At 40.9% G+C, this 27217-nt stretch overlaps 1 long non-coding RNA gene across 1 annotated transcript; it reads left to right on the top strand.

Moving 5' to 3' along the window:
• The first annotated feature begins 89 nt into the window (after positions 1-89).
• On the top strand, positions 90-26918 carry LOC122223722. Its single transcript, XR_006204432.1, has 4 exons — positions 90-227; positions 20729-20826; positions 22223-22317; positions 26745-26918. It is a non-coding gene; the product is annotated as an uncharacterized LOC122223722 (long non-coding RNA).
• Positions 26919-27217: the final 299 nt, after the last annotated feature.

Raw genomic sequence — 27217 nt, 5'->3', positions numbered from 1 at the left:
TCTGGATTTTTTAATAATAAAGTATGGAAGTGCCCAATATTTGGCTTGCCTCCAGTAAGCTAACTGGCTTTTTTTCTTTAGGTGGTCCTTCGCCTTAATGCATCACAAGTCTCTTAAGGAATTCTGTGAAAGCTGCAGACTTTCTCCTTAGAAAAAAGCAGATAAGCTCATTCACACTGAAGTGTGTAGATGATTGCAGAAAATTAGAAGTCTTCAGTCCCCTGAAGGTAAGAGCCCCCATTATAAGCAATATTCCCAGCCTATTGCTAAAATCACCCCAGATAATTGTGTCCTTTTCTTTCTCTGTTGTTTATTTTTGATGGTGGAGTTAATGGGACAATAAGGAATGGAGAGAAAAATGAAAATCAAGGACACTAAAAGAACTGACAGTTGCATTGTTACTCATTATATGATTCTCCAGTACAGGCATACCTTATTTTATCATGCTTCATTTTTATTGTGTTTCATAGATATTGCATTGTTTTGTTTTGCTTTGTTTTATTTTTTGCCAATTGAAGGTTTGTGGCAACCTTGCATAGGGCAAATCTATCAGTACCATTTTCTCAACAGCATTTACTCACTTTATGTCTCTGTGTCATATTTTGGTAATTCTGGCAATTTTTCAAACTGTTTCATTACTATTATATTTCTTATAGTTATCTGTGATCAGAGATTATGACTTGCTGAAACCTCAAATGATGGTTAGCATTTTTTTGTCAATAAAGTATTTTTTAAAGTTTTTATTTAAATTCCAATTAATTAACATACAGTGTTATATTAGTTTCAAGTGTACCATATGGTGATTCAGCACTGGCATACATCACCCGGTGCTCATCACAGGTGCACTCCTTAATCCCCATCACCTATTCAACCCATCCCACCCCCACCTCCTCTCTGGTAATCATCAGTTTGTTCTGTATAGTTAAGAGTCTGTTTTTTGGTTCGCCTCTCTATTTTTTTTTCCCTTAGCTCATTTGTTTTATATCTTCCACATGAGTGACAGCATATGGTATTTGTCTTTGACTTATTTCGCTTAGCATAATACTCTCTAGCTCATCCATGTTGTTGCAAACGACAAGATTTTTTTTCCCATTCATTTGACTCACTTTATTGCAATATTTGTATTATTGGGATAATCTGGAACTGAACTTGCAATAGCTCTGAGGTATGCTTGTATTGACAGCTCTGGTTGAATAACTTATGTATATAATATGATGGTTAAAGAGCACGGATGCTGGAACCAGATTGCCTGAGTTTGAGTCCTAGCTCTGCCATTTATTGGGGGTGTGACTTTGGGGAAGATCTCTGAGCATGATTTCCTTAAATGGAAAATGAAGGTAACAAAAGCACTTATTTCCTAGGGGGCTGTTGTGCAGAATAAATAAGCTAATGGGTGAGAGGCACTTAGGATGGTACCAGATACCATAACTGTGCAACCTTTGATAAATTACTTAACCTATCTGAGACCCAAATTTCTGATTTATTACACGGAGATGATGATAATCCCAATCTTTCAAGTTACCGTATTGGCATATAGAAAATGGAACAAATATTTGCTGAATGGATAAATAAGTGACCATTAATTCTCTAGTATGTAGCTACCTAACAAGTTTTTTCAGGGCAGAAACCATGCACTTTTTCAACTTTACACTGTCAGTGTATCTCTTGAACTTAAGAGTTGTTTAATGAATGTCTGTTGAATTAACAAAACGTACAATACTTTATTTAACCCTGACAAACTCCAGAGTAATAGAACTTCTGCATTGGATATGGGTTATACCACATGATTTTTAAGGTCTCTCTCAAAGCCAGGTTTCTGAGTTTCTGTGGAATATCTGAAGTAGCCACAAAAAACACCTCTTTTTTTTTTTTAATGTTTATTTGTTTTTGAGAGAAAGAGAGAGAGAGAGAGAGAGAGAGCAGGGGAGGGGCAGAGAGAGAGACACACACAGAATCTGAAGCAGGCTCCAGTCTCTGAACTGTCAGCACAGAGCCTGTTGCAGGGCTCAAACTCACAAACCATGAGATCATGACCTGAGCCGAAGTTGGACGCTTAGCCAACTGAGCCACCCAGGCGCCCCAAACACCTCTGTTTTTATGAGTACTTCCATGCCCCCAGCCTTTTCCCTCTGTGCAGAGACATTGAATACCCCATGTAATCCTCTTTTTTTTCCCCCTAATATTTTTCTGTCTGATCCATTTATCCCAGTCAGGAAACATAATTCCTTCATTCCTTCCTTCTCAAGCTTGATCAGGAGCTCTTGGAGTTTCACCTTTTAATCTTTGTTTCCTTATTGCCTAACACACTGCAGTTTCAAGCCCAGGGGACTATATAATTACATGAGGAGTTTACCCGGCCTATACATGGAAGTGGAGCTCAGAGAAGGCCTTTGGGTAGAGGTGACATCTAAGCTGAGACCCAGAAGGTGAATAGAAGTTAGCCAGGCAAAGGAGGAGCGTGGACATGAATGGTGTTATCTGGGTAAAGGAAACAGTATAAAATGGAGGGAATAGTATATGAAATGATTTAAAATGGTTGAGTATAAATTTGCTTATTTTTAATTCCTCATCCTAAGCCACACCCTGTCAAGTTAGCACTGGGCATTGACATCATCCCTATCATCCTTGGGCTAATAAAAGGAAAATGTAAGGGAGAGTGTAAAACTCAGAGGTCATGAGAGCTTCAGCTTCCTGATCTATAAAGTGGGGACAATAGTCACACAGGCTGCTGAAAAATTAGCTCAGGTATTGTATGTGATGGTCTGGAAGGGGGTAGGTCTGCCTGGTGGCATGGTCTTGTCTAGAAAGGGGTTCAATAGGTGAAATATATCAAACCAGAGATGATCCTCACTCAACAAGGGACAAAGGAAGTGAGATCTCGAATGAACAAAGGGGAGTGAAGTGAAAGAGAAGGAGTGGACCAAGGAGGATCTTTTAGTGACTTGTAAGCAGTAGGGTAAGCTAATCCAAAGATCATTCCACTCTTGGGGTGCTTGGGTGGCTCAGTTGGTTGAGCACCAGACTCTTGATTTCAGCTCAGGACATGATCCCAGGGTTCTGGTATTGAGCCCCACCTTGGGCTATGCAGTGAGTGTAGAGCATGCTTGAGATTCTCTCTCTTTCTCTCTCTCTCTCCCTCTCTCTCTCTCCCTCTCTCTCTCTCTCCCTCTCTCTCTGCTCCTCTCCCCCTAAATCCCCCTCAAAAGAAAATCAAAGATTATTCCATTCTTGAGAGAATTATTTACTGTTCACAGTTGTGTGGCAATCAGGATGCATCCAGAGCATGGAAGCTAGATCCAGCTGGGTCCCAGGTATGGGATTTTCCATGTATTAGCTGATAATTGGACTAGTGATTTAATCACTCAGCCTCAGTTTCCTCATCTTTAAAATAAACACCTGGGTGCATCTTTAATAGGGGCACCTAGGTGGCTCTGTCAGTTAAGCATCTGACTGCAGCCCAGGTCATGATCTCATGGTTCATGAGTTCAAACCTCCCATTGGGTGAGCACAAGTCCTACATCTGGTGAGCTCAAGCGTCCTGCTTTAGGCTCCGAGGAATTCTCTCTCTCTCTCCCTCTCTCCCTCTGCCCCTCGCTCACTTGTGGCCCTCTCTCTATCAAAAAATAAAAATAAAAAAAATAAATTAAGCATAATAACCCAATCTGCTTTTTTACTGCCTGGTTGGTAAGGAGATCCTTGATGTAAAGCTGGTCAAAGTCTCCTGTAGCCTATACAGAGCTACACAAACATTAATAATAATAATTTTTATTATTATCATTATTATTTCTTTTTCAATTATGTGACCACTTTTTGGCACTGGGACCACTGAGCTTCTTTTCCTCTTTCCTTTGTTTAAAGCTCAGGCATCAGAGACATCAGACCTGAAATTGCAGATTAGTGGGTTTCACAAGCCCAGTGTAGCCCACTATATTTTTTTGTTTACAGTATTCTTAAAATATTTTAGTTTGTCAAAAATCTGGAGATTTTAGATGAAAATCCAGATTTCCATCTTGTCTTTAAAAAATCCACAAACTCACCCACATTCAGAAAAGCAACAGTCAACTGGAACTGAATAGTGGCAGCCCCTTTGCCTCTGTCCCAGCTACTCCTCCCCTGGCCCATAACTGGTTTAAGTTGTTCACCTGACCCCATGGGCATTTCAGTTTGCAGCCTCTGCATTAGACTCTTCAGGGTAAGTCTATTATCTTCGATTTTAAACATACCTCTTGCAGATAGGTTGTTGTTGCTGCTGCTGGTTTTTCTTGTTGAATACAGTGAGTTACTCAACTTTTTACAGGGGAGTTGGTGTAGTTCTCAGTTAGTGTTAGAATATTTGTAACACCCTTCACCATCCTCAGAAACACACACACACACGCACATACACATATGCACACACGCACTTGTGTATACACACCATTGCTGTCAATTTTCAGCTTGTTTTCCTTCCTCATTTCCACTCACCATTTGCATTTCTGTCATGAACATTAAATTCCTTATTTTCTTGTTAAAGATACCAGAGGATAACCTAAGTTAACCTGCCTTTTGAACAATTTAAACATCTGCATATTTTTACATACTTATTTTCATGATTTCCACTCTTTGTTTTTAAATGTTTACTTATTTATTTTGAGAAAGAGTGTGAGCAGGGTGGGGGCGGGGAAAGAAAGAAAGAGAGAGAGAGAGAGAGAAAGAGAGAATGAATGAATCCCAAGCAGTCTCTGCACTGTTATCACAGAGCTGACATGGGGCTCGAATTCACGAACTGTGAGATCATGACCTGAGCCTAAATCAAGAGCCAGACACTTAGCTGACTGAGCCACCCAGGCACCCCCATGATTTCTACTCTATATTTCTATCCTTAACTAGATCACTGACATCTTCTTTAGGAAGGATCAGGAGTCTCATAATTTGGATGTATTTCTCCTTTTCCTTTGCCCACTCTCCCCTTGGGTTATATCTTTGCATCAAAATGGTTTTTGTCTTGGTTGTTTTATATGGCAGTTGCTTCTTTGAATGAGAGGTGGGATGAGCTTGGACTCTGCTGTCAGGACTTCAGGCTCTCTTGCTCTGCCACTACTGTGTGGGCCTTACTTTACTGACCCAATTCAGGTGCCCCTCATGGGTTTGTTATGAAGAATCAATGACTTCGTAATCTGGTTTTCAAAGTGTGATCCCCCTACCAGTGGCATCAGCACCCAATGGAAACTTGTTAGAAATGCAAATTCTCAGGCCCCACTGAAAGGGCCGGCCTATGCAGGCCGACTCCATCTTGTTCTGGGTCCTTCACCTTGACCACACCTCCTCCCCTTGAGTAACCCCCCCTCACCTGCCTAACAGGACTCGGACCCTTCCCCAGGACCCTTCCCCAGGACCCTTCCCCAACCAATCGGCTGAGGCCATAGCCATTACCTCACCAACTGCCCCTAGGCCCCAATAAAACCTTTGTCCTTTTGAAACTCGCTCTCTCTTCCTGGTATCTCACCGCTGCGTCGGTGCAGGTAGGGGATTGAGCTCGAGCTAGCTCGAATAAAGGCTCTTTTGCTTTTGCATCAGACTCGGCTCCCTGGTGGTCTTTGGGGATCACGAATTCTGGGCATAACACCACCACAAAACTACTGAATCAGAAGCTCTGGAGGTGGGGTTCCTGTGATCACAAGCCTGCCAGATGATTCTGATGCAGGCTCTAATTTGGGAATCACATGACCGAATGTATGCTAAAGCACCTAGAACCTTAGCACATACCTCACTCTTGGTGTCTGAGGTTCAGGTTAGGTAACAGGAAAGGCCTGTGTCCTAGGCTGTATTTCTTTGGCCAAGTAACCGGTTCAGAGTTGAGCATGTGTCCCAAGCTGGGCTAAGAGCCCTATCTGGAATTTTGGCTAGAGCTATAAGGAAAGAGGAGCTTCTTTTTCTTGGATGAGTCAAGATAATAGGAGCCTGAAGCCGTTGGTGGCCGTTGTCATTGCCAGGAGAAGTTGGCTTGAAAATGAAGTTTTTGCAAAGGAAAACAGAGCTGAGAGAAAAAAAGGGAGGGGGAGGGGAAGGAGGAGGGGAGATGGAGAAAGAGATCAAGAGATTAATTACTCCCAGCCACTGGATCCATCCAGTCCTCAGATTTTTCAGTTACCTTACTTATTTTGCCCTTCTATGCCTAAGGCCATTTCAGTTGGGCTCTGACGCTGGAAATCAAAATAATACTTGTATAGCTAATATAAAATTTTTGTGTTGCTGATAAACAAGGCTGGAAACTTAAGCTTTCCTCTCAAAACAAATTTTTATATGAGGAATAAGAATCAAAAAAGTGTGGATGAGAGGAGTCAGTGTGATGGATAAGAAAGAATATCAGGCCAGGGGTCAGAAAACCTGGGTTCTAATTTTGGGAAGTTCCCTCCACTGTGTGACTTTGTAAAATTAACCCTATGTCAAAAGAAGTAATGTACATATTCATGATTTAAGTGTTGTATCATGTGAAGTCAAAGAATTAATAGAGTTGCTTCCAGAATTCCTTACATATATAAAATGGTAAGTTTTCAAATATTAGTAAGGGGAGGCAGAGGAAGGGACACTTCTTAGTTTTTCATATGCCACTCTTTCATCTAGATGATAGAATAATTTTTAAAATAATTTTTAATGTTCTTGAGAGAGAGAGAGACAGAGTATGAGTGAAGGAGGGGCAGAGAGAGAGGGAGGCACAGAATCTGATGCAGCCTCCAGGCTCCGAGTTGTCAGCACAGAGCTTGATGCGGGGCTCGAACCCACAAACCTGAGATCATGACCTGAGCCGAAGTCAGGCGCTTAGCCGACTGAGCCACCCATGCGCCCCAAATACTTAATTTTTTTTTAGTTTATTTATTTATTTTTTGACAGAGACAGTGTGCGTGCAAGCAGGGGAGGGGCAGAGGGAGAGAGAATCCCACGCAGGCTCTGCGCTGTCAGCACAGAGCACAACGTGGGTCTCGATCCCATTAACTGTGAGATCGTGACCTGAACCGAAATCAAGAGTTGGACACTCAACTGAGCTACCCAGGCATCCTTATGATGGAATACTTTAAAAGATACACTTAAAAATGTATCTGAAGAGGATGAAAAGACAAGCCAAAGAATTGGAAAAAATATTTGCAAAACACGTATCTGAATAAAGACTTGTATCAAAAATATGAAAAAAACTTTTAAAACTCAACAATTAGAAAACACAATTAAAAAAATAAGCAAAAGGTTTGAATAGACACCTCACCAAAGAAGATACACAGATGGCAAATAAACATATGAAAAGATGCTCAACATTGTATGTCGTTGAAGAATTGCAAATCAAATAGTGACATACCACTACACACCTATAGAATGGCTAAGTTCCAAAGTAGTGACAACATCAAATGCTGGAGAGGGTCTGGAGCAACAAGAACTCTCATTCATTGATGGTGGGAATCCAACATGGGACAACCATTTTGGAGATTAATTATTTATTTATTTATTTGTTTATTTTAAAGTAATCTCTATACCCAACATGGGGCTTGAACCTACAGCCCTGAGATCAAGAGGCCCATGCTGTATGGACTCAGCCAACTAGGTGCCCTGGGACAGCCATTTTGGAAGACAGTTACCTATTTCTTACAAAGCTAAACTAAGGCTTATCATATGGCCCAGCAGTCACTCTTAGTTAAGTTAATGAATTGAAAACTTATGTCCACACAAAAATCAACACATGGATGTTTATAGCAGCTTTATTCATAATTGCCAAAACTTGGAAGAATTAAGATTTCCTTAATAAGTGAATGAGGGGCGCCTGGGTGGCTCAGTCAGTTGGGCATCCAACTTCGGCTCAGGTCATGATCTCGCGGTCCGTGGGTTGGAGCCCCGTGTCGGGCTCTGTGCTGACAGCTCAGAGCCTGGAGCCTGTTTCAGATTCTGTGTCTCCCTCTTTCTCTGACCCTCCCCTGTTCATGCTCTCTCTCTCTGTCTCAAAAATAAATAAATGTTTAAAAAAAAAATAAGTGAATGATACACAAACCATAGTACATCCATATAATAGAATATTACTCATCAATAAAAAGAAATGAGCTATCAGGTTATGAAAAAACATGGAAGAAGCATAAATGCATATTGCTAAGTGAAAGAAGCCAATTTGAAAAGACAACATACTATATGACTCCAACTATGTGTTGTTCTGGAAAAAAGCAAAACTAGAAAGGTAGTACATAGATCAGTGCTTGCCAAAAACTTGGAGAAAGATAGGGAGAGAAGAAATAGATGGAGTGCAAGGGATTTTTAGGGCAATGAAATTATTCTGTATGATGCTGTAATGCTGAGTACATGGCATTATACCCATAGAACTATGCAACCAAGGAGTGAACCTTAAAGTAAACTCAGAGTTTAGTTAATAATGATATATCACCATTGGGACATTCATCATAACAAATACACCACACTAAGGCAAGACACTCATAATGGGAGAAATCGTATGAGGACAGAAAGTAGGTATGTGGGAATTCTCTGTACTTTCTGTCCAATTTTTCTGTAAACTTATAACTGCCTCAAGAATAAAGCCAGGGGCATCTGGGTGGCTCATTCGGTTAAGCATCCAACTTCAGCTCAGGTCATGGTCTCGCGGTTTGTGAGTTCGAGCCCCGCGTTGGGGTCTGTGCTGACAGCTCAGAGCCTGGAGCCTGCTTTGGATTCTGTATCTCCCCCTCTCTCTGCCCCTCCCATGCTCATGCTCTGTCTCACTCTGTCTCTCAATAATAAATAAACATTAAAAAGTTAAAAAATAAAGAATAAAGCCAATTAATTTTTAAAAATAGCACTTCCTCTTAACTCCTCCTTCTAAACCAAAAGTCCTCTGCTAAGTATTATGGCTACCTAATATGGGATCTAGAAGGATGACACCCTGTTCTTAAATACTGGGAGTTCCAAGAGGAAGTAGGACCAGAATGTCAATACTAGAAACCAGGAAAATTAGGATCTGTGAGATCCAAAGTAAATCACAGAGAAATGAGTGCCTAAGAACAGAAGAGGAAAAAATAATTTACTCACTAGGTAAGTGTTTATTGAGTGCCTACTGTTAGGCACTTATCTAAGGGTTGGAGACACAGCAGTAAAAAAAAGTTCCCTAACTTTATGGGGCTCATATTCTAGTGTGGGGAGACAAAAACAAACATGTAAATCTATAGGCCATTAGATTGCAGTAGGTGGTATAGAGATAAATATAGTAAGTGAATAGAGTGTGGCAGAAACTTTTCACTTGTTTCACAGAAGTTTTTCTTTTTCATCTTTTAGAAGAAGAACCCCTACCTCAAGTTTTAGCTAGTGATGTGGCCATACATTTCCTCCCCATTTTGCACGTGGGTAAAACTTTGTGACCAAGATCAGGCCAGTGGATTATGAGTGGAAGTGTTTCATGTAACTTGCAGGTCATTTGCTGAAGGATAAAGCTACTTGCCTTGGAACCTCTCTTTCTCTTTCCCACTGGCTGGGAAATAGCATTGACTGAGCCATCCTTGGAAGCCAAGTGTGGAAGATAGCAGAGTCCCAGCTTTAGACTGTGCAATTCTTGACTTTACATGAGAAGGAAATAAACCTCTATCTAATATGAGCCACATCATTTTTGGATTTTTTGGTTATCACATCTTAGCTGGTACCTAATTTAAGGAACATCAGAGCAAAGTGGGGAAGGTTTGCTATGTTACATGAGGTGGTTAGGGAAGCAGAAACCTGAAGGAAGGAAGTGAGGGAAGGAGCCATGGGGCTATTTAGGTGAAGATAATTTCAGGCAGAAGGACAGTCAGTGCAAAGGCACTGAGGCAGGATTAAACTCTGATCTGGTCCAGGACTAGCCAGAAGCCCCACTTGTCTGGTACACAGTGAATAAGGAGGAAAAGAAGTCAGGGTTGGTGTTGGGGAGCAGATTGCATAGGGCCTTTTTGCTTTGGGAGAGACAGGGTGCAAGTGAACGAGGGGGAGGGAGAGAGAAGCAGGCTTACCTGAAGTGGGGCTCATGCTCACAAACTGTGAGATCATGACCTGGGCTGAAGTCAGATGCTTAACTGAATGAGCCACCCAGGTGCCTCTGCATAGGGCCTTGTAGACTATAGTAGGAAATTGCTGAAAGAGCCTCTTAGAAGACCTGACAGAGTCCCAAGGCAAGCACAATGGGAGAGGGTCCATGGAAGAGGACATTTCCAGATGCCTTGTAGGACTGAAGAAAGGAAGACTGCTGTTGTCTTCTGGAGCATTTATAGGTTGGTCTGTGCTTATATTCGTGGGGAATTCCAGAGACAAAGACATTGTGGTTTCAACATATACTCTTAGGTATATTCTCTTAACCAAATATTGTATTTATAATACAATGCCATCTGGGAAGATGTATTTTCCAGAGATTCAGAGATTTCCAGAGATTCAGATTCATTTAACACTAATGATGAGTAATCCTCTACCTAGAAACAATCAGAACCCTAATGCCCAGGAACTTCTCTGTCACAAGAACCATGCAGTCATAGTATAGCAAACATGCCTCATTTTACAGACTAGAGAACTTCAGAGAAATAAAATGACTCACCCAAGATGATACAGTAAGTTAACAGCAGAACCAGGAACTAAAATCCAGATGTCCTGGCCCCCAATTTTTTAATACCCTTTCCATTACAATCAACCTTACTTCATGTTAAGCATCAAGGGGGATGTTTCAAATCACATAATAGTCCCGTTGACTTTTGAACTGGGTTTGGTTGAGGAGTCCATTATTTTATTTCAGCAAAAGATTTTCTTTCCTAATGATTCCTTACTCAGAGCAGCATCAGATGAAAAACTTCTCTGCTAACACACAAATCAGATAATCTGGATGGCGATGATTAATATTAATAAGGGACTTGGAGTTTTCAAAGTAGTTAGAACTCATCATCTCCTCTGATCCTGTGGCAGCCCTGTGAGGTAAGCAAGGTAGATATAATTTCCATCATATTGTAAATGAAGAAGTAAAATAATCCCAGAGACGATAAGTGACTCAGCCAAGGTCATACATCTTTGATTTATGGTACCACACTTTCTTACCCCAGGTTCAAAGGACTTGTTTCCACATGCATCCTCCCAGATGATTAATAGCTGACACTTTAAGCTCTTACCACATACCAGATACTGTTCCAAGTTCTTTGTACATTATGACTCATTTATTCTTCCTACAAGGTAAATTCTATAATCTCTACATACTGATGAGAAAACAGGCACAGAAAGACTAGGGAACTTCCCCGAAGTCACATAGTGTCATAAAGCAATAAGAGCAGGGACCCAAACATGTGCAGACTGTATTCAGAATCTGTGCTCTTAGCCACTGCACTATGCTATGTCTCTAATTAGGACTTGGAACCAATTTTATGATTCAGGAAGATTATGGGTACACTTCAAGAATCTTTGAGATCAAGTTCAGATACCTCATAGCTTCTAGGACTGTCACAAAACCTTCATTTCATGTGTATGGGCATTTGATCTTATTATCTACTTACGTGGTAGATGTGATCAAAATTTGATTTTGACAAAAATTTGGGTGGGGTGGAGGAAGAACTGCATATAGTAATAGCTACTTTGACATTAATGTTGAAATGTTTTTCTGGGTAGGGGTGAACCACTTGCTGTTCTGCGGAAGAATCAATGCTAAGAAGTCATCACTCTCTTTTCTCTCTAATTCATTAGTAATATTGAAGAGTATAGAAATCATATATTGTTTTCATTTACTGCCCATTCTTTTGATAGCACTACTTTAATTTTCCTTTAGGGAACCCCCTCTGTTTGTTCTTAGTCTGTGTGGTTTCCATACCAGCCATCCCCTTTCTCTGGGGTTGGCTGCATGACCCAAGCCTAGGCCCGGGATATCTCCTTGAAAAAACAGGGGTAGGTGTGTGACTCTAGTCAGTCCAGTGAAAGTTGTCCCTAAGACTTTTACATGAATTATTGGGGAACAGAGATCCTCTTTCTACTTAACAATGAATACAACAGAGTTAAGCTGGAAGCTGCTGGTGGCCATCTTGCCCCATGAGGGAGTATTTGCATGAACACGAAGCTAAGACAGACAAGAGTAGAACCAAGAGATGGAAGGAATCAAGTTCCCAATGACAAATTTGGTGCATCTAGATATAGCTGTGTCCATCTTTGGACTTTTCAGTAACATAATCCAATAAATCCCTTGTGTGTGTAAGCAAGTCTAGGTCAGATTTCTGTCACTTGCAACCTAGATTAATTTTCCTGATGGATTATTCTGATTAATACAGGCATAATTCATTTACCATATTTTCTGCTTTGCTTGAAAGCTAACCATGTTAATTATCTATTGCCACAATAAAGCTTCAGGGGGGGGGAAAAAACCCAGCCATAGTGGCATCCAACAAGTCTATAGTTGGCTAGGTGTTCTGCTGTTCTGGGTTGGTCTTGGCTGATCTTGGCTGGGCTTGTTCAGGCATCTGTGGTCTGCTGACAGCCTGGTCAGGGCTGGCTAATCTAGCATGGCTTTGACTCGGATGGCTTGGTTCTGCTTCACCGTGGTCTTTCATCATCCAGCAGGCTAACCTGAGACCAGGTAGAGTCCTGAGAGAGCCTGGAAGAGTGCGAAGCCCAGGCTCAGATCTGTTATACCACTACTTCTGCTATTCTGCTAAGCAGAGCAAGTCACAGAAGCAGACCACCTTCAAAGGGTGGGGAAATGGTTTCCATTTCTTAATGGGAAGAACTGCAAATTTCCATTGCAAAGTGCATAGCTACAGAGAGGAGTGAAGAATTAGGCCGTTTTTGTAATCAGTCTACCATACTCATCTTTGTTCCCTTTATAAAACCATGGTGGTAAGGAGATAACATAAGCAGATGGATACCGCAACTTAACCAGATGTTCACCAAGGGAAACAGATTCCTTCAGCACATCAAGCAGAGTATGCTGCTACCCTGTCCTTATTTCACTCAGTATGTGTGATTTTTCTTTAACTTGGAAATGCATACAGAAACCCTGTTCTAAAGGAGACTTTAAAGGTCATCTGGCCCAACCTCTTTATTTTTCAGAAGAAGAAACCAGACCCCGAATTAAGACCATCACTCCGACCTTTATTTCAATCATCACCTCACCTTCTCACCCAGGGTCACACAGGGGAAAGTCTGGACCCTAATCTGGAGACTCCCGGTGCACTAGGCTTTCCATCATCTTGTGCTATTCTTTTCCCACACCACGGCAATGTACTATAAAGTCTGCATACTTGAACTTTGGAGTCAGTCAGCCTGGTTCTAATCCTTGCCTTATCACTTGTGAGCTATGAGACCTTTGACAAATTATTTAATGCCTCTGTGGATGATCTAGTAGTACATACCTTGTAGGGTTCTTGTGAGGATTAAGTGAAAGACAGTAAATAAAGCACATAGTAAGTGTTCAGTAAATTTTCTTAAAACACAATACTTTCTATTTGACTCATTCCTGCCTACATTTAGTCTGGGTTTAGGAGTTTAGGGGAACTGAGAATATCATACCTCCTAATATTTAGATATCAGACAATAAATTATTCTTTTAAAATTATGTGGGAGTACAATTCCATGTGTTTATGAGAAGAGATGCTTATAGCCTTATTCATCTGTTTACTAAGAAATATTTACTGAGAGTGTCTTTAGCGTCAGGCATTGTATTAGTTTGTTATTGATGCAACATATTACCTTAAATGTAATACCTTAAAGCAATGTATGTTCTGGGGGCCAGAAGTCTAAAATGGGTCAGCCAGGCTGCGTTCTTTCTGGAGGCTCCAGGGGACAACCTACTTCTTCGTCTTTTTCCAGCTTTTTGAGGCTGCCAGCATTCCTTGGCTTATGGCACATATCACTCCAACCTCTACTTTTATCATTACATCTTCTGTCCCTCTGCTACCATGGCCTCGCTGCCTTCTCTGACCTTCCTGCCTCCTCTTATAAACCTCTCTATGTGGCTTGTGCTTCCAGACAGCAGAGTGGCCTGGAGTAGTCAGACTTCTTACATGGCAGCTCAGGGCTCCTAGCATGACTCTTCTCAGGAAGCAAAACAGGAATCTTCAAGGCCTTTTATAAACTAATCTTAGAAGTCACATAGCTTCATTTCCATCCTATTCTGCTGGCTTAAGCAGTCATAAGCCTATCCTATTTCTAGGGGAAGGGACATATATCACATGTCTTGATGGAGTACGTTTTAAAGAATTGCAGTTACATTTATAAAACACAAAAATGGACCTCCCAAATGTGAGGTTTTTTTTTTCAGTTGCCACATTTCTCTGCCATTTCACCAGCCTGGCTCTGTAGAGGTATATGAAGTTGTCAGTGGTTTCCTGCAGGCTTCTGGGTTGGGTGGTCGTAGCTCTCTGGCTCTGAGGCAAGGAAGCTGAAAGCTAGTGGGGAGCTCCCTGAATTTAGCTTGTCAAGACTTACTGCCCATCCTGCGAGCCCCTGATTTCCTGTGTTAAGTACCTCTCTACTTGAAATGCCTACCAGTGATGTCTGTTTTCCTTACAGGATCATGATGGATATAAGCTCCGAAGTCTGCTCTTTTAACTGCTGCATCTCACCTTATTGGTCTTCACCACTTTTCTCAAGCTCCCAGCCTCTTCCCTCACAACCCACCTCCACGCGGGCACAGCTAGCACGCCCTCAGGAAGATGACTGTTCTTCTTATTGCTCAGAAAAAAAAGAGCACTTTAGACATGACCTCCGTCAACTATCCTCTCTTCCCAACTGGAACTATATCTACCCTTTTATTTTCTTCTGCTCTGTCTTAAAAGAATTATTCCGTACTTCTGAGAGTAAAAAAAGGGTGAGACTTTTTTATATGTTACATGACACCCTTCATTTATCTTTTCAATCTAATTTTCTGCTACTTTCTCATATGTACTTATATTAACTACAGTAGACTAATGGCATTAATAGAGAGACTTATAAAGTAGGTGGAGTTATTGCTGTTAACAAAAAGACCCAAAGATCTATAATGGCTCAAACACAATAGAATTTATTTCTTGTTCAAGTAACAGGGCTGAGCAGGTGAATAATCAGTGGGACAAGCCCAGCTCTATTTAGGGACCCAGACTGATAGAGACTCAACCACTTTCAACATGTGCTTTCCAAGGTCATCCTTTCTAGATATCCAGAAGGGGAAAAGCATATGGAGGATATACATGGAAGGTTTTTATGGGTCAGGCCTGGAAATAGTACATGTCTTTTAGTTGGAATTCAGTCACATGGCTACACCTCACTGCAACGGAGGCTGAACAGTGCGATCTAGCTGAGCGCCCTAGAAGGAAAGAAAATGGGTTTTGATGACCAGCTATAGTGTGTGCCATTGTGCCTTAAACCTTGGAAAAGTTTCAATAGTCCAGTTTTCTCATTTCTAAATCAGGGTAATGATTGCCCCTCCTTCCTAGGGCTGTTGTAAGGATGAAATGTGTTGGTACTAGAAAGACTTCAGAACATTGTCTGGAACACAGTCAGCACCCCATCAAAATTATCTGCTATTATTATAAACCATATATGTTCCTTCCTGTGTCAAAGTTTTTTGTCCCATTTTTCCCTTGCCCATTTCTCTACCAGAGTTGCATTGTATTCTAACTACCTGTTTTATGATTGGTGGTTCTTCCTCTACATGCTTCTTGAGGGCAAGGGTTGTGTTTAGTTAATTTTTATATCTCAAGTATCTAATAGTCCCTGGGATATTATAGGTACTCACTAAATATTTATTGGAGAAGAAAAGAAGTGATGACAGAAGCGTGGCAGGAGGAAGGGACAAAGGAGGGAAGAGAGGAAGGGAGAGATGAAGGGAGGAAAACCATGTAAAGATCAACATCTTGTCATGGGTAGATTCATGAAGGGTCAGCCTGGTAAGCTGCAGAGCAACTTTAGTAGTCACTATATCCTGGGTCCCAGAGGGTCACTTGATACTTCTGCCAGCTCAGGACCAAGGCTGTCTGCATCACCTTCATGCTTTGCATCAGACACCCCTTGCACGCTGCCTGGCATCCTCTCAGCCTAGCTTGACTCCAGCCATTGTTGCAGCACCAAGCCACCGGAGGTGTGAGCCTCCAGTCCCTCACCTCAGATGTACTGCATCTCGTTCTGCCCTGGGGCTGCTCTTACTCCTCTTCTTTGGACACCTTCAGAAATGTGTTTTGACTTCCATGTATGCAACATGGCAAGTGCAAGGAAGTTGGCATCTGTCTCACAGGGCAACTTAACCAATAGAGGACTGTAGCTGGTGAATAAATGTTCCCCTCTTCTGGCTTTGGGTAGATGATTTCTGAGGGTGGCCAACTCATCCTAATTTTCCCAGGACTTTCCTGTTTTTTTGCACTGAAAGTCCCATGTTGTAGAAACCCCCTAATTCTGGAAGGTATTGTTTAAAACTCCTCCTGGGTTTGTAGGAGCTTAATAAGACACCTTTCTTGATTCTCCCTTCTTCCCCAGATTATAGCCCCAAATAAACTGCCTCCACACAAGCCCCATCTCAGGCTCTGATTTCTGTTGGCCTTTGAATTAGGTAGCCCTGAGCTTACCTGTGCAGTGATGAGTGTTTTCAGCTCTAGAAAACTAAAAAAAAAGGCAGAGACAAAGGAAATGAGTCAGTGCCCAAAACAGCCAAATTATCACTTTCCTGATGTTGCTACAAAGTTAATCTGGAAGATATGGTGCGGTTCGAAGATATCATCATGAAATGTTTATCATAAGGTTTAATTACTTCAACAGAAAGGTGTTAGAAAGAACAACAGACAGGCAGAAGACTTAGCTTTTAGTCCCACTTGGAGTATTTAAAATTCTGTATGACTCGTCACTTTTCTTCTCCTTGGGCCTCAGTTTCCTATCTGTAAAATGAGGAGGTTGGACTAGTCCTTTTTGCTTTTACCAGTTGTCCTATCCTTGGCTGTTGCTCATGAGGTGGAGGGAGGGCAGAGGATTGAGGGGCGTCAACAGGGCTAGTGGTAGGGAAGGACAGGGGCTGAGGGTTCATACCCATATCAGTAGCTGAGTACATGATGCAGAAAGATTTTATAAACAGGTCCCTGTAGACTGAAGAACCCCTAACTCATTTCTCTAACATTCTTGAGATTTAACAATCTCAAGTCCTTTGCCCATTGTGCCAACTAGACAAGATTCCAAGGCCAAGAATATTTGCCTCTGAATTTTAAGAAAAATCTTTATATAAACCAAAGGACTTGAGGCCGTGACCATCATAGCCGAGTCAAACATCTCCGGCCAGTGATGTGCTGGAATGGCTAATACCTATTTGCAGGAACTGATTGCTGAATATTCAGGAATTTTTCGAGCCAAACAAACTATCCATAGTTACCCAAACAATGGATAAATTGAAACCAGTCATAATAGAAGTGTTGACACCGTAGACATTGGAAAACACTACAAACTGGGACTCCCTCTGCCCTGCAAGCTGTTAACTAGCCCATCTGTTAACTAGCCACCCTGGTAGCTTCTTCTCTGGGACAGCTTCTTATCTGGCTGAATTAAGTATGTGTGGCTTAAAAATAATTTTTTTTCTCCCTTGCTTTTTGGTTTGTAGACACAATGAGCAGAACCATTAAAACCTGTCTTTCTGTCTCCTCAATAGTGGCTTTCTTTACAGATTCTATGGATCTGAAAGATGCAAATTCCTGCAGAATTGAGGCAAGTTTCTGCAACTCCAAGCCCTGCAGGCTCTAACAGGGGCTGGCCCTGCCAGGAAGCTCTCAGATCCACATGTGCTGTTGTTTCAAGGGTGTTTGTCCTCATGAATTGCCTATTTGGTGGTTTTGGATAATTTTTTAAGGATTTCGGAAGCCTGGTTAGAATATTCGCTTTGCCACTTGGGAGCTCTGTGACAGGGTTATATTTAGCTGTACTGAGCTTCCTTGTATGTAGAATGGGTAGTACATGCTTGAGAGGGTTTGTGGGTTTACCAGGAAGCTAAGAAAGTTTAAGCATTGAGGTACCTCACTTGTATGGGCCCCTCACAGGGAGTCTTGGGCATGTTGTATTTTGAATTTTATAATCTAAAAGACCCCCCCCCCTCCTCCCCCCTTCCCCCGCAGAGTGTGTAATCTTCAGAACTTCACACAACCTGGATCAGCTCCTGCTTGTGGGAATGAATCACATAACATATGCAAAGCACTTAGCCCAGGGGCTGGCCCATTATGAGAGCTTCATAACTAGATAAATAGTCCTTGTTGTAAGACAGGAACTTTCCCTCCATTACCACATATCCCAGATGATTTTCCTCCACTCCCTAAGTGTCATCACTCAACTGCATTCTGTTCATACTTAGCCTTTCTTCCACCTATAATATTGGTTTTTACCAATCATTTGCCACTTTGCCAAACTTATTCCATGAAGTACAACATTCAGTGTGCTACTATGTTCATTTTAATGGTGGGAAAACAATATTTAGCAATTATGCTCTTCCCAGAAGTGGTGTGATGGCAAGGAGAAATGATAAATAAATTGCCCAAAGCTCATTGGTGTGATGAGGAATCAGTCAAATTAATGCTTAACAAAACATCCAACAGGACAAGGATACAAAGGGCAATTGAGGCAACGCTGTGATGTTTTGCCAGTTGTTAAACTAAGAGGCCAATTGTCAGTCAAGCATGATGTAGAGACGCTTCCCTTAAGAACACGTGTATCTCAGAATTATCAAAGGGCTGTAAGTCACCCTAATAATGGGCTTTTACCACAAGCAGAGAGAATGAAAGCCACGTTTATTCTTAAAAGACTCAGGACTTTGCACAGCAGCTGTAACAAGATTCTTATAGCTATTTGTCTTTACTGAGGGTGAGTAAAGGGGCGAGTGGATGCCTTTGAGCCTCACATGGCACTCTTGCCCTGAGCTGTAAAAAGGAACTTGACTCAGATGCAACTTAGGTACAACCATTATTTACAGCCTATTGTATACAAGGTGCCTGAGTGGTGATGAGTAAAATTAGGTGTCTGGTGCTTTCCATCATGCAGTGCTGGAAGCTGTCTGGTCCAGGGGAGAGAGTGTGGCCTTGGGATTAGATGAATCTGGTTTAATTCTGGTTTTGCTTTGTACCAGTATGTGCTTTAAACTATTTATGTAACCCTCTTGAACCTCGTTTTCTCATCTGTAAAATGGGAATAATACCATCACCAGCAGAATTGCTGACACATAGCAAGTACCCAATACATGTTAATTTTCTTGCTTCCTTCTGAAAGCCATAGAATCTAAGTGTAATTTTGGTACTCTCCAAAGCTACTTATGTAGCTTTTCTGAATCTTGTATTATTTTAGTAGTTGAAACATTTTTTTTCTTTTTACAAAAGCGATATATCAAAGCGAGAATTATAATAGGTAAGCAAAAATATAAAAAATAAAAATTACACACAATTCCAGTATGTAGTTATAACTTCAATTAACACCCTCGTGTATATCCATCCAGAACATTTTTTATGCCTATAAATATATATGTTATTAAAAATATAATTATATAATTTCATAAACTGCTTTTCTCAGTACAAAATATCATTATTATGGGAAATCCTTGGGAAAATCTTTTTTGTGACAAGGTCAGGTAACAGTTTTTCCTTGTCAAGGGAAGAACTTGAGATTAACACACTATGACAATTGTCTATTGCTATTAAGTAAGTTATACCAAAATTTTGGTGCCCCTTTCCCAGGGAAAGGCTGTGTAGCTACTACAAGGAAAGAAAACAAGTAAAATCTACAAATCCTATCTTGAAGCCCCTTTATCTAGAAATCATGCTTGTTTTCTTTCAACAGTTTTATAAAAACTAGAAAGAAGCCTATCCCTTTGATTTAAAACAAGGCAAAAGAAATTTATGATTGGATATTGTCTTAGCTTGGGCTGCTATAACAAAATCCCATAGACTGACTGGGTACCTTAAACAACAGACACTTATTTTTCTCACATATCTGAAGAGTTGAAGTCTGAGATTGGGATGCCAGCCAGTTTGGTTCCTGGTAAGAACTCTGTTTCTGTTTGCACATGGCCACCTTCTAGATGTGTCCTTATGTGGTGGCAAGAGAGAGCTCTGGTTTCTTCTTCTTATAAGTACATGAATCCTACAGTGGGGGCTTTATCCTCATGACCTCAGCTCAACTTAATTACCTCCAAAGGCCCATTTTCTAATGCCATTATATTGGGGGTTAGGGCTTCAACATATAAATTGGGGGGGGGGATACAAATACTCAGATCACAACAGACGTTATAGACCCATAAATTCTGCCCTAAAGAAGATAATAAAAGGGGGAAAAATACCTCTATGATCCATCTTGTTAGAAAAAATTACTGGATTGACACAAACAGGCAGCCAGTCTACTGTTTGGATGGTTGAGAAATCTTGTCCCTGACTGAGGGATGGAAGCAGTACAGGTAACCATTGGTATATTACTTACTGAGGCATTTCGTTTGGAACCAAGGTAGAGTGGGATCTATTGGTCCCTCTGCTATCTCTTGTGCTCTCAATATCCCTCTCATTGAAAAAAAAAAAGAATCAAAATAAAATCTTGTTATAAGAGGAGCTATTTCCCTAATTTAGGGAAGTTGCACACTATTCCTATCTTCCTATACAATACATATAATATTTGCACAGTATGCAGTTGTCAAGATTGTTCCTCAGTTCCTAATGAAGATGAGGATTAAGAGAATGATCCTTCTACTGATCAAAAGCCTACATTCCAGTGATTGCCTCCTACTGTCGTTCTAACAAGTACTGTTTGAACCCCTACTATGTTCCAGGTACTGCTTTTTGTGCTGGGGATACTGTGGTAAACAAGACAGGAAATGTTTCTCTTCCCATGCAACTTACATCCTGCTCTTTGCTGACACAAACCATGGTAAGACAAACTTAATGCTGATGACTTTAAGATTTCCACTTACTAGAAGCAAGGTGAAGGAAGCCACAACATAAACAGGGAAATGTTTATGGAATGTCAATTTCACTTGAGAATTTAAGGGGCAATGACATCACTTTTTAAAATTAAACATTTTATGGAGTCAAAGCCTTCATTTTTAATGAAATTGTTTAGGAAACAAGGGCACACAACAGCATCTGCTCACAATACATCTCTGGGTCACACAAGGATGAGAGCTGGCTCTCCTCTGCATGTTGAGAGCATTTTGGTGGAATTGTTTGAAAAGCATTGCCCATGAGTTTATATCTCCTTCATAGTGTTCTTGGGAGAATTAGATGAGATGACCAGTGTAAAACAGCTCACATTGGACTGGCATGTAGAAAATGCTCATTCCGTGAACAGTGTGGAACATCCATGGGCTTTGGACAGATCAGGGTTTGAACCTTTGCTTCTCACTTATTTGTTGGGGTATCTCTGAGTGTCATTTTATATATCAAGATCTCTGTTCTTGGAATGGGGTGCCTGTCTATTCCTCTTTGAGGGTTCTTTCCAAACTAGGATTTTGAAAAGGGAAGAGAGAAAGAGTCTTTGCTACAAAGAGGAGGAAAAATTCAGACCATTTGCATACCAGAGCATTTGATGTATATATAGGAAATGGCCAACATAAGCAGGTGATTGGATTAGATTGTAAATGTTTCACTCAGAGGCTGAGAATGAGAAGGCTGTTTCCTTCTTCTCCTTCACCTAAGCACAGCACTTGAAGCCTCTTCTCTCAACGTATTTAAAAACTGCCACTGGCTCCACCAAGGATAATATTGATGACCCCAGTTTAGTAGTCACATAAATCATAGGCTAGAAAGAATCAGCAAAGCCTTAGGGTAGGACAGAGGGGCAAGAAGAATGATGAGGCCTTGGAAGAAAAGAGAGAAGGCATCTAGAGGGAAGGGATTGCCCAGTTGCTGAAGATGTGTACAGATTAATAGGTGGCTCAAGGGAAAATCTTGTGCATGCTTGATAGAGGGATGTCCTTCCCTACAGTGTCCAAAGAGAGAACCCAGTGGAGAGGTCACATTTTGGATGCTAATACTACTACTCTTTATCTCCACTCTCTTCTTTAAACTCTAAAATTTAAGACCTCAGAACTGAGAATAGTATGGTGCTACTCCACCCACCCTGCCAACCACCACCTCTGTTTATAATTGTGACTGGTTTGCTGAATGAGTTGAATTTGGTGGCGTAAAACTTCTTCTGGCCAACTCCATGTTCTGATGAATTTAGTAGTAATTGTGACCACCCTGACCACAGATGCTTCCCTCTATCTAGATAGAATGTTTTCTTATCTTCCTTCCCTTGGCAAACTCTTAACTTATCCCTCCAGAGTCAGATGGGACATCATCTCCAGGAAACCTTCCTTGATTCTACCTGGAACTTCCTACCCTGTGGCTAAGTAAGACATCTCTACCCTGTGGCTAAGTAAGTATGTTAAAGTATCTACTGGTAACCTCATTCATCTTTTTATCCCAAGGAGCTAGTCTAGGTCCTGCCAAGTAAATAGCTGCTGTATGACTATTGTATTTGTTGCCCTTCTTATCTTTGGTTAAAAAAAAAAGATAGTATAGGCATCTCCAGTTATGCATATTTGCAGATCAGGTTCCCTGGGAAGCAGACTCTGAAATGGAGTTTTACGTGCAGGAAATAAACTGGGGAGAGCTGTCAGGCAATACATATGGAGTAATGAATGAAGCAACAATGTGCCAGAGGAAAAGGTTGGGAAATAAGGCTGCCACAACAAAGGCCTAAGCTAATCCCTTTGGAGCAGAATTGGCCTTACAAAATTGTCCTCGGTTGTCATGAATTGGAGCACGAGACCAAGCCTTTTCACCAAGGCTTTTCGGTCAAAATGTGCAGGCTGCCTTGAGAAGGGGCATGATCTTGAATGCAGAGGCGGTCTTCAGCTGAGGCTAGTGTGGATATTAGCCATCATAGCCTCTGCAGCTGAGGGAATGCAACGGGAGGGGAGATAGGATGATACACTCCTGTGTCCATCATAGTGCATGCCTGGTGCTGCTTGAATCCACCTGCTTAAATCCAATAAAGGGGCTTTCTTGAATAGTAAACATGAATACGCTCTTCCCTAAAATGTCTATGCCCCAACATGGGTAAGTACCATGACATCCTGGTTTACACATCAATCTTTTATCAACTGGTGAGCGTGAGTTTTTTCTAGGTAGGGTTATGAACCTAAAATTTGAGAACCAGATTTTGAATCTTAGAGAGCCTGCCAAGATATTTGGAAGCCCTTTGAAGGCATTTATAAGGCTTTTCATTTAGCTATTTTTCTGTGAATATTTCTTGAGTAATAGAAATTTCTTAGAAATGTAGCAATCTGTGAGAACATTTAAAATGAATACGCACAAAAAAACCTTGGGACTGTAAGTTTTGTTGTTTCAACCCATGCAAAATAGATCCTGGACTAGGGACCCCCTTGTACCCTTGGTCCTGAAAGTAATTTGCAAAGTCCTACATGAACATCAGACTGGATTTTCCTTTATTGATACCTTTATTTGAATGTTAAAGTTTAAAAATTAAAGATGGTGACCAAAGCAAAGTGAAACTATGAATTTAGAATTCCAGCCTCTTAGGTCTGAGGGGTTAGTTTGAGAGCACTGAAGTTTCAGTGGATGGTGAGAGAAGCAAAGAGGATTAAACCAAGTTTCTGTGCTCAAGTCTTTAGTGAAATTAGAGTTGGCACAGTTTTCTTTGAATCTAAGCCATATTCTGAAAACAAGGTGGGGCTATTGCCAAGAATAACCTGTTCTTTGGCCACTGGGTATAAAGTAACTTAGTAAGTTTTTGCATATATCTTAGGGCTTCTAGTCTCAGATGGGCTTCCTGCTGCATTGCTGGTCAAATTGAGGTGATCAAGCTAAAATGAGATCATTAGGGGAGACTCTAATCCAATATGGCTGATGTCCTTATAAAAAGCTTGGAAATTTGGAGACAGACACATGGAGAGAATGCCAAATGAACATGAAAATGGCCATCTACAAGCCAAGGAGAGAAGCCTGGAATAGATCCTTCCCTCAAGGCTCTCAGAAGGAATCATCCTTGCCAACACCTTGATTTTGGACCTCTAGCCTCACCCAGTTTGTGGCATTTTGTTACATTTTGCAACAAACTAGAAAACTAGTACCTGAATGGACTTTTTCCCATTCCTCACAGAGAATCATAAACTGTACGGGATGGGTCTTCGGTAGCAGGTAACAAAGAGAACTTCAGTGAAGCTAGCTCAAGCTAGTTTAAGTGAGAAGTAGGAATTTTTTTATAAGCGCAGATGGTCTTCTTAGAAACCCAAGTGCAAAGGTGTGCGATGGGCCACAAGGACAAACTGGAACCAGTGTCTCACTTATTATCAGGGCTGGTTCTATCTAAGCAAAGTGACTGACTATGAGTCTGTAGACTTTAGCAAGACCAACAGATAGGTTCCTAAGTTTACATAGTTGAGGTCCAGTTACCAGAGAATGACCAAAATCTCACAGTACCAGACCAGGGGGAGGGACACTAGCTCAGCTGTAGTCACTGGTTTTACTCCTGTTGTCCCTCCTTCAGACCAGTCCCATACCAACATTGCTGCCAAAAGTGTCCTCTGTAACCATGTGGGTTATGAAGGGAAAGGAGTAGGCTGGTTCATTACTTAGGGCAACTGTAACAAATCACCACAAACTACATGGCTTAACACAACAAATTTACTCTCTCACAGTCTGGAGGCTAGAAGTCCAAGATCAAGGTGTCAACAGGGCCATGCTCTCTCTGAAGGCCCTAGAGAAGAATCCTTCCTTACCTCTTCCTGGTGGTGACCAGCAATACTTAGCATTGTTTGGTTTGTAGTAGTATCACTCCAGTCTCTGCCTATGTTTTTCCATGGGGTTTTCCCCTCTGTCTCTGTGTTCAAATTTCCCTCTTATAAGGATACCAGTCATTGCATTAGGGCCCACCCTAATCCATTATGACTTCATGTTAACTTAATTATATTTGCAAAGACCCTAGTTGCAAATACGGTCACATTCACAAGTACTGTGGCTTAGGACTTGAACATATTTTGGGGGGAAACACAGTTCATCCCCCAACAGATGAGCGATCCAATCGTTATCCACTCCACAGACTTCTAACACTTTTATTAGCTCCTGCCTTCTTTGACTTTTCTATCTCCTGGGACTAACTAGATCTTCTTGAACCCAAAACCTAAATTTCTAACCCCACTGTATGTTAGCTACCTCATCAGTCATCTCTTTTGTCCTCCCTCTTACTCTGAAGAAAAGTCTAGATAGGGTTATTGGATAAAAGACAAGACACACAATTAAATTTGAATTTCAGCTAAATAATGGCTAAGTTTTTAGTATAAGTACATCCCAAATATTGCATGGGAGTCTTGAATTTTATTTGCTAAATCTAGCAACTCAAGTACTGCACTTAAAGAACTGGAAGTGTTCTAGATAAAGCATGTGTTCTTCAGGATGCCACCAGACCAAAATATCTATACCTGACCTGTTATATTCACTTAAGTTATCTGTTGCCTGTTGGTATTTCAGTTTGCAATACCTAGTCACCCTAAGTAAGATTGGAGTTAGAAGGTGAAAGTCGGGTAGAAGATAACCAGAGATGGAACTAAGGCAAAAATATAGAGATGAAGAGGAGAGGGATGGATTTGAGAACCGTTAGGATGCAGAAGAAAGTATTTGATGTCTTTTTGAATGACTCTGGTTTCATCAAGTGGGCTACCAAATAAAGTTAGTCATGTTGGGTGTGGGGTGTCCTTTAGGTGGTTGGGTGTGGAATGCTCAGGGAGGAGGCAGGGGCTGAAGATTTAAATTTAGAGCCATAAGCATATATTGAGATGTGAAAATTGAGATACGAAAGTATTTGGGATTTCCTAAAGAGAAATTATAGTTTTAGAAGGAAAGAAAATCCTGTGAACGACCAATATTTAAAATGCCAATGCCCTATTTGTTTAAATTTTTAAAATATTTATTTATTTTTGAGAGAGAGAGAGAGAGAGAGACAGAGCATGAGGAGAGAGACACAAGAAGACACAGAATCTGAAGCAGGCTCCAGGCTCTGAGCCATTAGCACAGAGCCCAATGTGGGGCTTGAACTCATGAGCCGTGAGATCATGACCTGAACCAAAGTCGGACACTTAACAGTCTGAGCCACCCAGGCGCCCCAGGCCAGTGCCCTATTGATATGAATATTTAGGTTCTATAGCACTATTTTCTTATTTCATACAGTGTTACAGTACACAAACATCTCTGTCCATCTTCTTACTTGGTTCATTTACTTCCTAACCATTTGAAATGTTAAATAAATTGAAGGAAGGAAGGAAGGAAGGAAGGAAGGAAGGAAGGAAGGAAGGAAGAGGGAAGGAAAAAGTTTAGGTCTACCACAGGGACTGAAAAGGCCATTTGGCCCAGGACATTCAGAAAGGATCTCCAAATCACATCTCCAAATGAAATTTTACCTATATTCACCAAGATTACATCTCTCAGCAACTTTAAACCTGTGTCCCTATCAAGTATATTTTGAATTAAAATTGTGGGTTCGAGCCTGTGTCGGACTCTGTGCTGACAGCTCTGAGCCTGGAGCTTGCTTCAGATTCTGTGTCTCCCTCTCTCTCTGCTCCTCCCCCACACATGCTCTGTCTCTCTCTGTCCCTCAAAAATAAACATTAAAAAAATTAAAAAAAAATTTTTTTACAAATGCTTTAATTGCTTTTTAAATAGTACAACTTCTCCATATTTTGCTTTGTTTAAAAACTAACTTGTTAAATTATTAACTTATAAAAATATTTAAGAAAACCTACACATCAAGTAACCATGTGTTTATGTTTCTTTACTTTTTTATAGAGTTGGGAGCTTCCAGAAATAGCAATGGCCTGGACTTCTTTCTGTGTGTTCCTTCATCAGACTTGATCTGTTTGAACCAATGATTGCACTTAGGAAAGCAGACTTGGGTCTTCCGTAACTTAAATGTGATTATTCTTCAAGATCTCAAACCAAATCTGGCTCATAAATTTTTATGTCTGGGTTGTTATATAAAGGCATATATTTGCAGACTATTGCTTGGTTTGAACTGTGAGGTTTTTCTTCCTAATCCAATTGAAAGGGACCATATATATTTAAGTTCTGGATCCTTACTAGATAGAAGAGAGTTCAGGATTTTAGATTGTGCTACTTGCATAGGATGTAGGTGTATATTTACTAAAACACACATGGCTATACATATGTTCAAGCATCTCTTTGTAAGAAGGGTCCAGTATAAGTGGGAACGTTGCTTCTACTATTCTCGTGAGGCAGTATTGCTTACTGATTAGGAGCAC

Source organism: Panthera leo, chromosome B4, assembly GCF_018350215.1.
Source record: "Panthera leo isolate Ple1 chromosome B4, P.leo_Ple1_pat1.1, whole genome shotgun sequence".
In the NCBI taxonomy this organism is placed as follows: Eukaryota; Metazoa; Chordata; class Mammalia; order Carnivora; family Felidae; genus Panthera; species Panthera leo.
This window is presented reverse-complemented; position numbering and strand designations above follow the sequence as displayed.